Source organism: Gymnoscopelus microlampas (assembly GCF_963454915.1).
Source record: "Gymnoscopelus microlampas genome assembly, chromosome: 7".
In the NCBI taxonomy this organism is placed as follows: domain Eukaryota; kingdom Metazoa; phylum Chordata; class Actinopteri; order Myctophiformes; family Myctophidae; genus Gymnoscopelus; species Gymnoscopelus microlampas.
The window spans coordinates 30035063-30052821 of record NC_139944.1 but is presented as its reverse complement, the minus strand read 5'-3'; positions in this window follow the sequence as shown (position 1 = coordinate 30052821).

The window sequence follows — 17759 nt, the reverse complement described above, 5'->3', positions numbered from 1 at the left end:
TCAGTTGGCTCTCTCGAGTGGCGGTGCGGCATCGCTTCTCGGCCTTTTGGCTAAGATCAAGTGTAGTATCTGTTCTTATCAGTTTAATATCTGATACGTCCCCTACCCGGGGACCATATATTAAATTGATTTTTGGAACTGGGAGATGGAATAGGGGCTTGCTCCGTCCACTCCACGCATCGACCTGGTATTGCAGTACCTCCAGGAACGGTGCACCCCCTCACTCTGTGTAAATATATATGTAGCAATGTGCGCACCCATCTTCTAAAAAAAAAGCAAACACAGCGCCCTCTGACGCTTTTTTCCTTTGCATTAAGAAGATGCTCAGCTGCAGAGCTCTGCATCTTTAGAGCATAGAGTAAAAAAAAAAAAAAAGGTTTAGAGAGATTACTATTGTAGAAACCAGCGCCGTAGAATGCGTACTAGTGCCACATTATTGCGTCATCTCGTTTTTAATGTTTTATTAACTGAGTAAACAATGGGATTTATCCATTTTGTCCACATGTGGGCGACAAAGACCCTTGAATAAAAACATCTAATAACTATGGTTCTGAACTTCTGACACACAGCACACAGGGAAATGTTGGTGGAGCAGTGGAATATGACCAGTACATCTACAGTGTGCTTCTACCTGGCAATGCATTTGTGTGCATAGCAGCTATACCTGCCTGTGTACCAAGCAAGGGCCCAGCATTGGCCTTTGAAATTGAGTCTATGCCAGTAGTTTCGCTGTTTTACCCCTGCTGGTGTCAGAAATATTTTTTATCAATGCAAGTGCATGGGTTTTTGACGAACTTTAGACTTGATTTTCTTACCTTAATAAACATTGTCATAAATACTATAGCCTATGCTTCCAGTCGCTAGTTAAAAGTCGTCTTTCAATCACCATGATATGCGTTTTGAGAAATTATGGTCCCATTTGTTTTGATGATTTCCCAACCAATAGCATTCATTTCCGGTTGCATTAGCTATGACGTGATATGACACGATATAGAAAGCTGGCAGATTTGAAATGGCTGACAAATCGGCTTCATTTACTGTCTGTAGAAACCAATGGCATCGCTTTGTCCATTCATTTTTACACTCTATGGTACCAAGTATTCAACTGGGGCGGTCAATGGTGTTGGGGGGACACAAGATCACAGATTTATGTTCACCATAACGTTGTGCTCTGGTCCTCAATGAGAAACATTTGAGTACCTCTGGGCCTTTGATTTGTGGCAGGGGTACCCTGCCAATCAACTCGCTGGGGCTCTGGTTGGGGGCCGTTATCTGAGCACAAATCATCTCTCGTCATGTATAAAATAAACATCAACGCACGCACGCACGCGAGGGGTGTCCCCGTCTCTGCAGCTCTTCAGTTAACAGAAAATGCATTTTCACATCAGAACAGAACTCATACATGATACAACATATACAAATGAAATTGGAAGTGATGAGCAGTAAAATTGGAACTGGAACACTATGAAATTGAAGTTGATAAATCTGTAGGCCTACTCTCTCTCTCCTTATTGGCTGAAATTGGCAACCCACCTGAACAACTATTTTCTTTATTACTAAAGAGCTGGAGAGACAGGGAGAGCCCTGTTACTGAACACAGACTTTATAGCAATTATTTAATAAGATACTTTGCATATTTGAACAGATGGAGGTGCCACTGAAGTTAAATTAACCTTCAGATTTTCCAACTGCTGTAACTAAAGAGACACAGACACTGGTGTCAGGACAGTATGCTCTCCAACGCATGCAAACATGAAATCAAACTAAGAGGAATTTGTTTCTTTGTTTGTGTTGAATTGAAATTTAATAAATAATGTTTTTAAAAAAGCATGATTTGTGTATTAATCTTTAGGGTATCTGTTCATCCCAGCACTGTAGTATTCCTAACCAACATTATGGCAGTACAAATATCATAGAGCTATATTTTCCACTACAAATAACTAATCATTTGTTTACCGTGTATATGAATGCAGACATAACTAAGGAAGTAAACTATAAACTAGGTAAGAACTATGAATAGATCAGTTACAAATTAAACCTAACTAAATTAGTGAGCATAATAATGATGTGGCGGTTAAAAGTAATTGTATTTACCAAATATAAAAAATGTAAATACAGTCTGCCTATTAGTGTAATCTATCCATTTAACCTGGTCCTGTCTGTATGTATGAGGTCTTGGTGTACTCTAACATTTCTGAAGAAAAATAAAAAGTGAACAGTTTGAGTCTACAAAGTATGTTTTCCTGACTATGTGACATCTTAACAGATCTCCACAGATCTCCAAGAGCCATACCTCATTACTGCACAGTAAACACTGATCAAACGCAGTCTCAAGGCCTGCCAGTAGATGACGCCTCAAGCCTGTGTTCAGGCTGTAGGTGGTTGATCTAGCTTCTACTGAAGGCTCTGACTTTATTCTGCTGTTTTGGTATAAGGTTTTGGGCAGCGGATTTAACTACAAAATATGATATTACATTATTATACATGAATGTCAATCATCCCCTGTGCTATTTAGGATGAATGCTTGTAGGAAAAATGACTTAAAATAAACTGGAGCCCGTGCTTATTCTCAAAATACACTGGACCCTGTGCATATTTTTGTCTATTGGTTTAAAGCTGCACTGTGTAACTTTGATATCCTGTACCCGGGATTCGAACCCAGGAATCCTGTGCAATTGCTGACATTTTTTTACCATTGAGCTAATACAGTATGCTTGCTTGCTCAGGGGAAACTGTATTCCTCCTTGCACCTGAATGTGTATGTGCTCAGGTCCCTGCCTTGGGTTAAATTGATGTATCTGTTTCAGAACAATGTTACTCTGAGGTATTCTGGAATGTTGAGACAAAAAGGAAAAATGCATATTTGTATCCTGTGTGTTGAGCATGATGTCATTCCTGTTACTATTCTGTGATTTAATTGTGGCCTGGCTAAAGTTTGTGAATCCGTATACGCCATTGCATGCTCTTGTAGTGGTGTGGAGAATAGATTACACTGCCACCCAAGTGTTTAGGCATGCAACAGACAAGAGGAGCATGAACAACCAGGTTTGCTGTATGTCTGCCGATCAGATGCTCATTAAGGGACAGAAACATGACCCAAACCTTAATAGGGAACAGGTGAGGTGCACCTTGTTCTTGTTTCTCATTTTCAACAACATACACAACTCCAAATGGCAAAGACCCTTTTCAGAAAATCTGAAAGAAACATAACCTATTCCTAGTATCCGTGTATTTTTGTCATTATGAAAAGTTATGACCTTGACCAACTTGTCTAAAGATACGCTATAAAATTCCTTTCTAACTTGAAACATTTATCTTTTGCACAAACACAGAACTCACACACCTCCTGAACAGGCCAAGCAAACAACGTTGATAAGTTCAGAAGTTGATGTTGTTAACCTCTTGGTCTAAACACCACTTGAACTGGATCATTTTCAGGTGGATATGTGAATAAAAAGGTGCCTATTCAACTTTCGTGGTTATGTGGTCCTGGTGAGTGAAGGAATGGTGGTTCCAGCCAGGTTTGCATCAAAGTACTCATCAGGAAGTGGTTGCCAGTGCGCAAATGGCCGCCACTTAAACATACATAAAATATCTATTAAGTAAATAAACTGAGTACACTTCATCTCCTTCTTCTCCATTTGTTTTGTTTTTCTTCTCTCCATCTTCCTCTTCCACTAGTTATTATTTTGTGTTTCTCTTTTCTTTTCTTTTCTTATTTTATTTCATTTTATATTTCTTCATCTTATTATTAATATTATTCCAATGAGTATACACACAATTTTAATGGATGCATGCCAGGGTTGTATCGCAAAATCAGGGATATGAACGTACGATAAGGCTACAATGTATTTTGTTTTTGTTTCCTTGTGTATTTGTGTGACACACACACACACACACACACACACACACACACACACACACACACACACACACACACACACACACACACACACACACACACACACACACACACACACACACACACACACACACACACACACACACACACACACACACACACACACACACACACCTATATTGTCACTGCCTAGGGTCTACTGATGTAAAACATTCACTCCAGCACGTTTACATCTTATTTCTTATACTGATATTCATTCATACTCTGTCCCTATGCATTATTTTAAATAATAATCATTACTCATTTAGGGATCGTACCTAAATGACACCTATGGATTCAACCAGTGGAAAGGCAGGTTGGCAGGCGCTCCTTACTCCCAGCTCCCCAGGCATCCACACACTCCTTCAGCTGTGACCAGATGTAAAGGCACATCGCAGGCCAAGTCTCTCCTCCGCCTCCCGGAGTAACTCAACCCCAGCTCCCCCTCTCCTTCCGAGCAGAACAGATCTATCATCATTTACGTCCTGCTGAGGGCTGTTTGTCTCAGCCGGTCACTGCTCCCCCTCAGCAAAGGTCAGAGCATAAGAGGCTGTTTAGCGAAGCCTCGGCCACGTATGAAAGGCCCGCCTTGAGGAGGTACGCCCTGGCAAGTGCGGAGGCGAGAGGAGGAAATGAGGGCGAAATGAATGAAAGTCGCATTGAAATCAAAGGGATCCAAGATAAATGAGAGTGGTGGTTGGAAATCACCTGGGCTGTGGTGAGAGAGAGAGAGGAAGAGGAGGGAGAGGGCAAGGGAGCAGAGGGAGAAAGAGAGATCAATTAGATGGATGGCATCGAGAAGTGATTGGATATTGAGAGAGAGAGAGAGAGAACAAAATGGAGGATTGAGAAAGAGAGGGAGATGGATGAATGGGACTGGAAAAGGGATGAATTTGCGAAGGAGAGGCGATGGCGAGAGAGAGTAGAGAGGAATATAAGAATGAATGGAGTGAGGGAGGGAGCGAGGAATGGAACTGAGAAGGCATAGGAAATGGATTGTGAGAGAGAGAGAGATGGAGTAGCCCAATGGTTCTCAAAGTGGGGTCCAGGAACCCCCAGCGGTCCTTGAAACCCTTCCAGGGGGTCCCCCAGCAAAATGAGTTAAAAGCATCTAAATCAGCTGAACCACTGTAACCCTACCGTATACATTTTACAAGCCCACAGCAGGTGGAGAGATAGCTCGATGGACAGAGAGATGGAGGGATGAAACCGAGAAGGGAAAGCATTTAGTGAGAGTGAGCGCGGAAAAGAGATGGACAAATGAACGAAGTGAGTGAGCGATGGAGTGATTTTGGAAATGGAGAGTGCGGAGAGAGAGAGAGAGGTGGAGCGAGGAAAGAGGGAGGGATGGAGGGGTAGAACTAGGTAGAAAGAGAGAGAGAGAGAGAGACAGAGAGATAGATTGATAGAGTGAGTGAGTGATGAATGAAGGAAGGGAGGTAGCAGGTATGGATGTAGGCCTATACAAGGCTCTAATGCCTGGCTTATACTTTATTGTATGACAGTGTCGTGTGCCGAAAAGAACTGATCTACAAGCTCACAACACATTGTGGATGCAACGTATTGTGAGCTTGTACTTTGTAGAACTGCTTTCTTTCAGTGTGTGACATGCACCGTGGTACGGTGGATCATAAATCAGGCATAATGTTAGGGGGTAATTATTAGTGATTGAGCGGTTTCCACCCTGGGTGCGTTTCATTAGCGCCCGCTGCCCTCTGCACACAGGCTCCCCTCTGTGTTGTTGGGGTCGGCCAAAAAGCCCTGGGTTTATTTGACCATCTGAAATCTTAACAGTTAATACCTGTATGTTTCCAGCATAATATTGTCTCTGGCAGAGAATGCCAGAAAACCTCCCCCTCCCCCCTGCGAAAATAAACGTGCGCCCTGCGTCCTCACGGCAGGTAATTCGAGGGCTGTGTGTGTGTGTGTGTGTGTGTGTGTGTGTGAGGGGAGCAAAGCTGTGGAAGAGAGTGATATAGGCAAGGCACGGGGCAAGACAGATAAGCAGCAAAAAGAGAGGGATAGAAGGATAGGGAGGAGAGGGAGGGGTAGAGATATTACATGAGAGGGAGGGGGGAGAGGTGTCGAGGGATTGAGAGAGTGACAGAGGATGAGAGAGAGATGAGTGGAAAGTTAGAGAGAGGGGTGGTGATATACAATAGCATAGGAGAGAGTGAGATAAAGGGGGTCAGGTGCAGTGGTGGAAAGTAAGTAAGTAAGTACATTACTCAAGTAGCCTACTGTACCTATAAGTACAAGTTTGAGGAACCTTTACTTGAGTATGTCCAATTTTCAATACTTCTAGTCCACTACATCTCAGAGGCAAATACGGTACATTTGACTCCACTACAATAATTTGACAGCTTTAGATACGTGCTGATTTAGAGCCCAATTCTATACTTGCGTTATTTGAAAATAACAGCTCACAACGGCATGTTGTGAGCTTGTAGATCTGTTAAAATGTTAGTACTTTTACTTTGGTAGCCTACTGCGGTATATTTTGCTGCCAATACTTTTGTACTTTTACTCATGTAAACGTTTGATTATAGGACTTTTACTAGAAAATAGTATTCATACATTGTGGTATTGCTACTGTTACTTAAAGGAGTAGTTCGCGCAAAAAATTACTTATTTTCTATCAATTGCACACACCATGAAGCCTTGAATCCATGGATTTATTTTTGTTTTTGTGGCATTCCTAAACCAATAATTTGATGACCGGGTGTGTATCCGGTAGGAGACTCAAATCACCTACTTTGTGTCTCCTACCGGATACATTAGCCGGTAGGAGACGGGAATCAAATTATTGGCTTAGGAATGCCACAAAAACAAAAATAAATCCATGGATTCAAGGCTTCATGGGGTGTGCAATTGATAGAAAAGAAGTCATTTTTTGAGTGAACTCCTCCTTCAAGTAAAAAAAAATCGGATTAGCCTACTTCTTCCACCACTGGTCAGGTGGTACAAGGCAGAAATGAAAACAAGGCGAGACGGTAGGGGTGGATCCTAGCGGAGACAGAGTCGAGGTGTATGGCAAGATAAGAAGGGTGGAGATGAGGAGAAATAAGGGAGGAGGTGAAAGAGAAGATGAGTATATGTATGTAGTGGTGCAGACAGAGGAAGTCTAGAAGTGGAGCACAGCAGAGGCTGTGGTGGAAGAGCAGATGGTTACTTAAAGGACCACTTCACCCATTTTTAACTTCATCTTCATGACATTGGTCTTCACTAATGCTCAAACATGGCACCATTTCTGTCTACTCACTCTGTGTCTCAGAGGAGGGCTGTGGACAGTTCAGAAATCTGGCTATCAGTGACATTTTCGGCAGGCATTTCGGCAAGATTTCAAAGTTTATTTTTTCCATTTTTATCAATGCACAATTCATGCTTCTATTTCAGCGTGCTAACTTTCCGAGAAGAGACAGGCTGTAGTTTCTATCAGCTTGGAGTCCCTATCGATGATGTCATTGGTAGGCAGGTTTTCACTGTCCACAGAGGCACCAATGAGTAAGTAGACAGAAATGGTGCCATCTTATAATGAGCGAAGACCAATTATATGAAGATTACGTTTGAAAATGGGTGAAGTGCTTCTTTAAGTAAAAGGACAGTAGCACAATGAAGAAATATTCTGTTACAAGTAAAAGTCCTGTATTCATAAATGCACATGAGTAAAACTACAAAGGTATTGGCATCACAATCATATTAATAGATTGTAATTATTAATGGATTAATTAACATATTTTAACTTTGTACGTTTCGGCCCACAGGCCTTCCTCAACGTCTGTCATGAGCTGCTGCTGGGGGTAAAAGACAAAGAAATAAACAAGACATCCTAAATGGATCGAAGTGCTGGTATTCCTTTCTAAGAAACTGTTTCTACGAGAACCGTGCACCCGATACACACGTACTGTGTGTGTGTGTGTGTGTGTGTGTGTGTGTGTGTGTGTGTGTGTGTGTGTGTGTGTGTGTGTGTGTGTGTGTGTGTGTGTGTGTGTGTGTGTGTGTGTGTGTGTGTGTGTGTGTGTGTGCGTGCGCGCGCAGATGAAATTACATTTATACCTGTCATCAAAAACATGGCTTCTTAACCATCTTTCCCATCAGTTTTAAATCTTGTTTTAATTAATCAAACATGACTTTGACCAAACTGTATGGTGGAGTATGTTAATACAATATACAGTAACCAACACAACTGCAGTGGTTGGTAGGGGCCTTGCTCTAGGTAGGACCACTACTGGTTGGCAAGAGGTATTGCATGAAACTCAAACGGAGATAACTCCTCTTCCAAAAAACTGCTCTCTGATCGACAGCGCTCATGCAGGGGACCGGGTTCAACTCCCGGGTAGGACATGAAAATGACAGATTGCAGCTTTAAAGATGGTACCATAGCTGTAGGCTGTGGTAATCTAGCCCCAAGTGATGTTATACAAATACTCATCATGCATAGTGAAGTGACATAATCAGATAATATTTTGTCCTGCATACAGACAACTATTTCAGGTCATTATCTCAATCAATAAGTGTGGAAAAGGGCCTGCTGAAATCATTTAAGAACAGTGGATTGGCTACTCAGCATATCCGGGCCTAAAATTACTAGATTGCTAGTTGCAATCAGTTTCATTAAGAGTCAGCTGGATAAAAGCAGGTCAAACATGGCACTTTTTCATTTCAGTACAGACCTCAGCAGTGTGCGTCTTTTCAATATTGTTTGTTTGGATGTTTTAGAAGTTGACTGTCTGTATTTATTTAGGCAGGTGTTGTAATTGGTGTAATTGGTTGTTTTGTGGGTTCTTATGTAATTTTGTGTTGATCTTTTATGTTATTTGTATGATGTTTTTGTTACAGAACCACACACCTATCAAACCTGTACAGTTTTATACCTGCTATTCTGCAGTAAAGCAGTCAGAAATCAAATTGTCATCAAATTGGTCGTTATTGTCGAACCACCAGGAGCGGTGTACGCTCACCCATACTGGCACTTCAGAATAGTAGGAATTTGGGTATATACCCTTATACAGTATGTTTTAACTTGACATGCTATTTTTCTACACTTAACCCATTAAGACCGGGAACGCATCAGTGTAATTTTAGATTTCTTTGGCTTTTCAAAATGGCAGATATACAAGCTCATAGCGCTACGAGCTTGTAGATCTGCTATGTTTTTTTAAATCGTGAAAATTTGTGCAAATCTTTGAATATACATATATTTTTAAAGTGAACATTTGTAACTCAAATCCTTGTTCATGGGGGTCCCTGGAACAAAATATTTTGAGATGGAGGTCTGCGGCCAAATACAGATCTTTTTTGGGGTCCTTGACATGGAAAAGTTTGAGAACCACTGATGTAGTAACATAGGTTTTTTCAAAAACAAACTTTCAATACCATGAGTGCATTATGTCTTTTTTTTATATGGTGATGAGTTAAACAAAATTAATTTATCATAACTAGAGGTTCTGGCCGCCACGCTGGCCTCACGTCTAGAGTTGGGGTCTTATATGGTTATGGCTGAGTCATAGTCACATGAGCGTGACGACGTGGTCCGCCGGCCCGCTCCCATTAGCCAATTTGAATGTAGGATAGTTAACTAACAGTTTGATGCCTCTAGATCAGTGGTTCTCAAAGTGGGTTCCAGGGACCCTCTGGGTTCCTTGAGTGTAACTCTGGGAGAATACAAATGGAACCAAATGGATCCTTACTGGTCCATTTGGTTCCATTTGTACTCTCTCAGAGTTATGGGGCTTTTTGAAATTATGAAAAAGTTTGAGAACCTCTGCTCTAGATATTGAATTATGGCCTTTTTTTCTTCCTTTCTTTTTATTTTTTTCTCCCAAAAATGGGATACCTACCATTTTGTCAAAATTGAAGGGGGGAGGGCTGGGGAATTTTGCTCAAAATGCTGCCTCAATCATTACAGCCCAAAATGCTGTGCTCAGCAGCCTTTAACTAAACAAAGTTAGTGTGCTTGATGCTCATAATGACCTCTCTGGCCCTCTAGATTTCCCCCCTTCTCTTTCTCTGTCAAAACACACTGAAACACCTGCACACATGCTGTGATTTTTCATAATCATGTTACCAAGCCGTGCATGCCTGCAGTCATTTACCCACCAACACATTTCCACTCTGCGTCAAAGGAAGCGAGGGGGGAGGGGGGGGCTATGGAAGCTGATAGGCTACAATCATCATCATCATCATCATCATCATCATAAAACACACACGTTCATGTGTCACAAAGCAAGTTTTAGCGCATGCACATGACACACATCAGTGCATATTTATGCACATTTACACAAGCGCATGAACACAGACACGCACACACACACACACACACACACACACACATGCACGCACGCATGCGCGCGCATCTACAAGAAACATGGACACACACACACACACACACACACACACACACACACACACATACAGGAAACACGCACACACACACACACACACACACACACACACACACACACACACACACACACACACACACACACACACACACACACACACACACACACACACACACACACACACACACACACTACATATTATCAGGGGGCCCTGGCCCATGTGAAAAGTGGAGCAGCTTTTTCCCCTGGGCTGGCAGGCATTAGGGAGGAGGGGAAGAGGAGAAAGTCAACATTTCCAGGGTTGAAGGCAAATGACGGAGCCCGGGCCACTCCAAGCCACAGGCACGTTAAGCAAACACCTGTGGCTCAGGTGGAAAAGCAAGGCCTCTCCAGGAGAGAGAAGGAGCCCTTTCACATGGTTCCCCTCAAGTTCAGCCTCTCTCAGCATATGGTCACTATACGCTCACACACTACACCAACTGGTTGTCAAAGTGGGGTCCGGGGATCCCCCAGAGGTCCGTGAGGGGTCGCCAGCAAACATTTGTTCAACCACTTCAACCCTATCTATCTAACCTGATCTATAAGCTCACAACGCGTTGTGGTGCGACGCGTTGTGAGCTTGTAGTTCTGCTATTTGCAAAAGCGTCTCGATAAAATGTGACAAACTTGGAATATTTGTGAAAAATTCACAAAGTCAGGTCTGGTGGTCACCAGACCTGACTTTGAGAACCAGAGAACCAAAGTGGGGCCCAGGGACCTCCAGTTGTCCTTGAGGGGGTTCCAGGAAGGCCCCAGCAAAATGAGAAATAGTTGAAACAATTAAGCCCTATTTTATTTTTCGGCTGCTTGAAAATAGCCGATCTACAAGCTTGTGACATGTTGCGATGTGATGTATTGTGAGCTTGTAGATCTGCCATTTTTTTAAATATGTTGACAAATCCTCTCTTATGAGGGCCCCTGGCACAAAATATTTATAAATGGGGGTCCGCAGGCAAATACTGTACATGTTTACAGAATCAATATGGGGGTCCATGACAGGAAAATGTTTGTGACCCACTGCATTACACTGCCCAGGCTGGAGATTTCAAAAACAATACTTATTGGTACAGTACAGACTTGCTACCGACACTGAAAAGATTTGGAAATGGTTTAGGCCGTTTCTACAAAGCCATTTGATTGTTCAGAACAAGAATCAAGTTTAACATCCATTTTGATAGTCTATTTGGCGACACCCCCGGTAGCTCAGTTGTCTGTTTGAACAGTAATTCCCAAAATTCAGTTAAAAACTAATTCCACTCCAAAATTATTGTTGCAGGTTTCTAGCACCAAAGTTATTTTGGAACGCAACAACTACGTTTTCAGAAACCATATGTATTGTTAAATCGATAAACACAGTTCTGGTACATTTCCGATGCCTGTGTCATTTTAGCCAAGTGTCGGGGGCAGACACTTGTGACTAAACATACTGTTTAGAGAAGTTGACAAATAGTGAAAAATATACCAGTAGAAGATATCATCAAAAATAATGTTGGCTTAATTGAAAAGGTTACACAGTAAGTGTAAGTGTAGTTGTAATCTGATTTAGGAAATTGTCTTGGTGTTTGCGGTTTACTAAAGCAAATTTATATAAACTCACCAAATAATGACAAACAATTTCAGCACAAACAAGTTGGACTCATCAGGACACATTGGTCACTAGGGTTCATACCCAGTATATCCTATAAAAAAAACACACACTATTTAAATTAATTAAAAAATACAGTTATTTACATAATCTTAAATTGTACATAATACAAATTAAAATGCAGATTATGTGGACTAACAGAGTGTCATTACAGATTTGCCATCAGTTTTGGTTGTGGGTAGGCTCAGTTTTGGGTGGAATTAAGGGTCTAATTTTAATTAATTAATTTGAGATAAGTTTAGGCAAAGTTACTTTGGTTAAGGTATGTTTAATTTATACATCAAGTAGCCGATCACATCGCAACGCACTTTGAATTTGTAGATGGGCTATTCTCGACGCAACTAGGTATCAATCAGGCTTATGGGTTTGGGTTGTTAGGCTGTAGTGGACAAACGCAAATACAAATGTTATTGTTGGCATATGACAATAAACATCTCGTAAACTTCATGCATCTTGTAGGACCTGTGTTGCATGTCATCCCCCCTCTCTCTCTCCCTAACATAATATAATAGCATACAAAAGGAGAAAAGGAGAACTGCAGTAATCGCAAAACCTGTGTGTATGTCAGATATCCACATTACACCATACCTGTATTACCTGTATTACATTGTCTGGGTGTTTATGGCCAACACAGATTACCTGGCTAAAGTATAAAGCCAGGTCGACACTGCCCATCACTGGGACTCAGAGCAGCACTGGTTTTCATTCTAGCCATCTGGGTCACCACCAGTTGAATACAACAACCTACCAGTAGCCTATTAACCAGCAAGTAGTCTGGGCCTCACGACGAGAAAAATCTTACGGGTGTGGCAGAAATAGCTGGTGGGTTACAGTGGGTGGCAAAGAAAAGAAATTATATAGGCTATATTCAAAGACCAAATAAACTAGAAAGGGAATAAAGGGAATGTCCAAGACGTTTTCCCGTTTTTTCCGACGTTTTACCCTTTCATTCACAAACCAGTGACAATGGCGTTCCGACCAACATGGTGTTTGGTTACCCCCGCCAAATCACCATGTACGCAAATGCGACAACCATAGACATTTTCCAGACAGCCAAAAAAACAAAAAAGCACATCAGAACGCATTATATTGGTTTCTCTCTTTTCAAACAAAAACAATCTAACCCCTTTTTTCCAAGAGGGGAACATTTCTACTGAAAAAGGTCAACCTGTCCCCGCCCCTCTCCATCAGTGCGTTTACTTCGAGGGTCACGTCAAAAGGTTTTTACAGTTCAGCGAACATATCCAAACCCCGGTCACAGTTTCCATGTCGGAGCCGCCACTGTTCTCCAGCACTCACTTTTGGTCGCTGTCAGGCAGAAACCTCTTATCTCCATGTTTGAACTTTTTTATGTTTCTTTCGTAAATGTAATGCCCTACTTCGTCATACTACAGTGTCACATAAAAGTAGCAAAAATAGCCGATCTACAAGCTCAAAACGTGCCGCACCTGCTATTTTAAATTTTGAATGCTGAAAAGTAACAGTTTTGGACATGTGAGGTTTCCACCCGACAGCGATGTTTAGTAGTTTGGAGGGCGGTGGGCTGTGGGTCACTGTCAAAATACTGAGCGTTCATTTAAATCTGAGAGTGTACAAAATGTAACCAAATGGAGTAATGGACCTTTAGGGGCCCATTTGTTCACATACACTCTCAGATTTAAATTAAAACTCAGGATTTTACTGTGGGACCTTGGCCACGAACCTACTTATATACTCATTCCCTCCGGACTGTTTGTAGGGGAGGGTGGGGGTTTGGGGTGTGGTTGGGATGGGGTGGGGTGGGGTGGGGTGGGGTCGGAGGGGTGATGACTCTCCGCGTGGTTTCTGCGAGTGACGAGCGAGCTAATAAACAAGGAGATCAGTGGTGATCCGTGCGTCACATTGTTTGGGGGCCCCCACCTGCAACACGTAAACTCTTCCGCACGGATTTGATGTTCTCAAATTTGTTCCACCACAAGAAGAAAAAAAAAATGGGGATGAGAGAAGGGAGAGGGAGAGGCCCTCATGGCGTGCGTTAGCCTAAAGGGGGCACTGGAAGAGCATCGGCTCAAGGCAGGCATTTCGAGTGAATACAAGTACTGCTGCATACCCAGGGTTCAGTTTGAAGTCAACTGGTAGAGCTTCCTTCCTCCTGCGCAGCCACACGCACACGCACACACGTGCGCGAGCACGCGCACACACACACACACACACACACACACACGTGTGCACGCACGCACACAAACACAAACACACACACACACACACACACACACACACACACACACACACACACACACACACACACACACACACACACACACACACACACACACACACACGTAAACACACATACAGATATATGTAAACACACGCAACCGCAGGACAAACACCAGACAGAAGTGGTGGTTTGTGTGTGTCTGCCATAGCGTAAGGCTGCATAGGCCAGGGCAAAGTAGCCTACATGTATCATGGTTCTAACTGAATATGGCATTATTGAACAGAGACAATATAGAGGGACTTTGGAGATGGTCTGTGACACCAGTGACCACTGAACATGACTGGAACACTTGAGAGGACATTAGAATGGAATGTGACCTCGCTTTCTCTTGATAGTTCCACTTTTTTATGGGAGTTTAAGTGCTTGGAATAGATGGAATTGGTGCAAGTAGATTTCTGGTTTAACAGTATACGACAGATGTAACTGAAAATAATTTGGTATTAGAATGATCAAAACAGATATTACATTGTATGTAGTATTGTCCAGGACTTTGTTCAAGCACACACTCCCACCCACCCACCCCACCCCACACGCACGCACGCTCGCACGCACGCACGCTCGCACGCACGCACGCACGCACGCACGCACGCACGCACGCACGCACGCACGCACGCACGCACGCACGCACGCACGCACGCACGCACGCACGCACGCACGCACGCACGCACGCACGCTCACACACACACACACACACACACACACACACACACACACACACACACACACACACACACACACACACTCATACACAGTCCTAACTGTGAGCAGATGCGATGCGGGTTGGAGTCATGCTGAGTCAAGCTGAGAGACAGCGAGGGACAATTATACTTGTCCTAAGGGGATATTTCACCCAAACATTACAGTTGTAAACAAGGTAACCTGTTGGTCATGGCTGTTTTTTCCGCTTTGATCCCCGCTGTAGAATGTTTCCGTGGCTGACCTGTTACCAAACCTTACAACAAGCATACATCCAAAAAGCTTCACAGTTGGATCGTTTTCAACATATCATTATGTGTACATCTGTGGACTGTACTCCAATGTCATGTAGGTGTTTTCCATCACACTCCCTGATTGGTCTAAATGTACAGGGACGTCACATTAAGATACACCAGGGCTGCTATTAAAAATGTTGCACCTGTCCCAATAATTATCATAATTGCTTCTGCATAATGTTGATTCTGGACTAGAGGCTAACCAGCAGGCAACCCCTGCTGTTCAAGATACATCTGTATCTTTCATATGCAGTTTTTTATAGGTCTTACCATGGCTTATACTGTACTAATAAAAAAAATCATTTTCCACCAATGGCTCTGAATATCACAAGAACCATTCTATAAAGTTTCCCACCATCTAAACCAACTTCTTTCCCTCCCTGGGAGATGTATTTATACACAGAGCAGCACATTTCCAGCATGTCTCGGAGACACACCAACGCGTCTCTAAGCACCGGCTCAAAGTTATGGAAGGTCGGTTGACTGGTAACAAATTGACTCTTTATTTTATTGGTCTAACCTCACGGCATACGTATCACTTGTATGTTTTGTTTGTGTTAGTGTCTAAAACCGTCTCAATTGCAGCAGAATGAAATAGCCCACGCACAAAGCTCACCAGGCCAAGTTATTATTGTCGTTGCGTGGCAGTACGTGGAACACGCGTCTAAGTAAGAGCACAGAGTGGCACGTTGAGAGCAGCTGGAAGAACTGATTCCACATGACTTTTAACCCGCTGTGGTATAGCAGGAACGCCTTCTGACTGTCTTGAGAGGGTAGATGTTGATCAAAGACAAAAAGATCCTGTGCACCCCTTCAATCGCCCGCCCCAACCCGAACGGTAAACCACATTTTCCTGTGATCCGGTTCTCTTTTTCTTTTCAGACATCCCGTGAACAGGGTGTACACGCCCTGGACGGATGGCCTGACAGTCTGCTTGTGTTCAACTCTTTCTAAAACTGGTGGACAGGGCAAGTGCTGAGGTTTTTACAAATCCCTCCTCACCACCACTAGCGTGCGTACATGCAGTGATGTTTGTGGGTATCCAGCAGTACACAGTACAGTATTATGTCTGAGTCTAGAGTAGGCCTATGTGTGTTTATGTGCATGTCGTTGTCCTTAAAACCACTTAAACCCTGTATATTTAGTTGACCGGAGTCATCCTGGGGTCTGTACAAGGACCCCCCCCCCCTTTTCCCCTCTACCCTAAATATGTTTGCAGAAAATAGCCGTTGCGACGCATTGTGACCTTGTAGATATTAATATGCTGTTTTTGCTGAAAGTTTGCCCCCAGAATAAAGGACACTAGGGTTCTTGTGGTTAACCTTATAGGTTACACGGTTAGATTAACATAGAATTAAATTGAATTAAGGTTGCAGAGTAGGGTGCAGGATAGATGAAGGGTGGCTATAATTGTCAACACTGTGTACTCCAAAGGCAGGACAGATGCAAAAAATAACTTTTTACAATGGCAACAACTGTATAAAGTACTAACACAGGACAGATGTATGGTGAGTGGACTATACTTATATAATAGAGACAGATGTAAAATGAGGTTATATAGGTACTGTTGTTCTTAATTTATACTTCGTTTCCTGCCAAAAGATAGCAGATCTACAAGCTCATACAGTATATAGAGCTTGTAGATATGATAGAAGAAGTAGGCCTATTAAACCATGCTTAACACAATTACTGCAACTGCTAAATTCAACATGAATCCATCATTGAGCTATCATTGGCTCTCATAAACTGTGGCTATTTTAACCAGCCTGAATGTTTCTAATGCTGCGTTCACACAGGCAGATACAAAGATACAAAAACAAACAGCATATTTGCCGCTCTGTCGCTTTGTATCTGTGTTGCTCAACACGGCCGTTGACGTCATCAAGCTCACTGCGTCATTGGAGCTACAGTTGTAGTTTTGTATCTGGAAGTTGAACCCTTGTAGCAGCTACAAACGTTGAATGTTGCTTTTTATCTTCATGTCGCTGGCTTCCATTGAAAATGAATGGTAGACTGTATCTTTGTATAGTGTGAACGCAGCATTATAGTTTGGCTGTTTAAATGGATGCAGCAGATACAAATTATTTTACTTGCCAGCATCAGTGACAGACAACTATTATCCAGTCACATGTTGTTCATCCATTGTGCCCCCAAATTCTCTCTCTATCAATCTGTCTGTCTGTCTGTCTGTCTGTCTGTCTGTCTGTCTGTCTGTCTGTCTGTCTGTCTGTCTGTCTGTCTGTCTGTCTGTCTGTCTCTCTCTCTCTCTCTCTCTCTGTGTGATAATTTAACTTTGACAATGTGTACATTGACACAAATTGGGTCTGTCCTTACACACTCATCGTTAAATGAACACAGGATTTCACAGTGTGGGAGGAGAGAGGTTGAGATGGTGAGAGTAGCTAAAAGAGATGGTTGAGAGAGGAAAGGGATGGGGAGAACAAGAAATAGGAAGACAAATGCAGGGGAAGAGAGAGAGAGAAAGCTATAGCGAGGAGAGAGAAACAGAAGAGGGATAGAAAGCAAGAGTGAGACAGACAGACAGACAGACAGACAGACAGACAGACAGAGAGAGAGA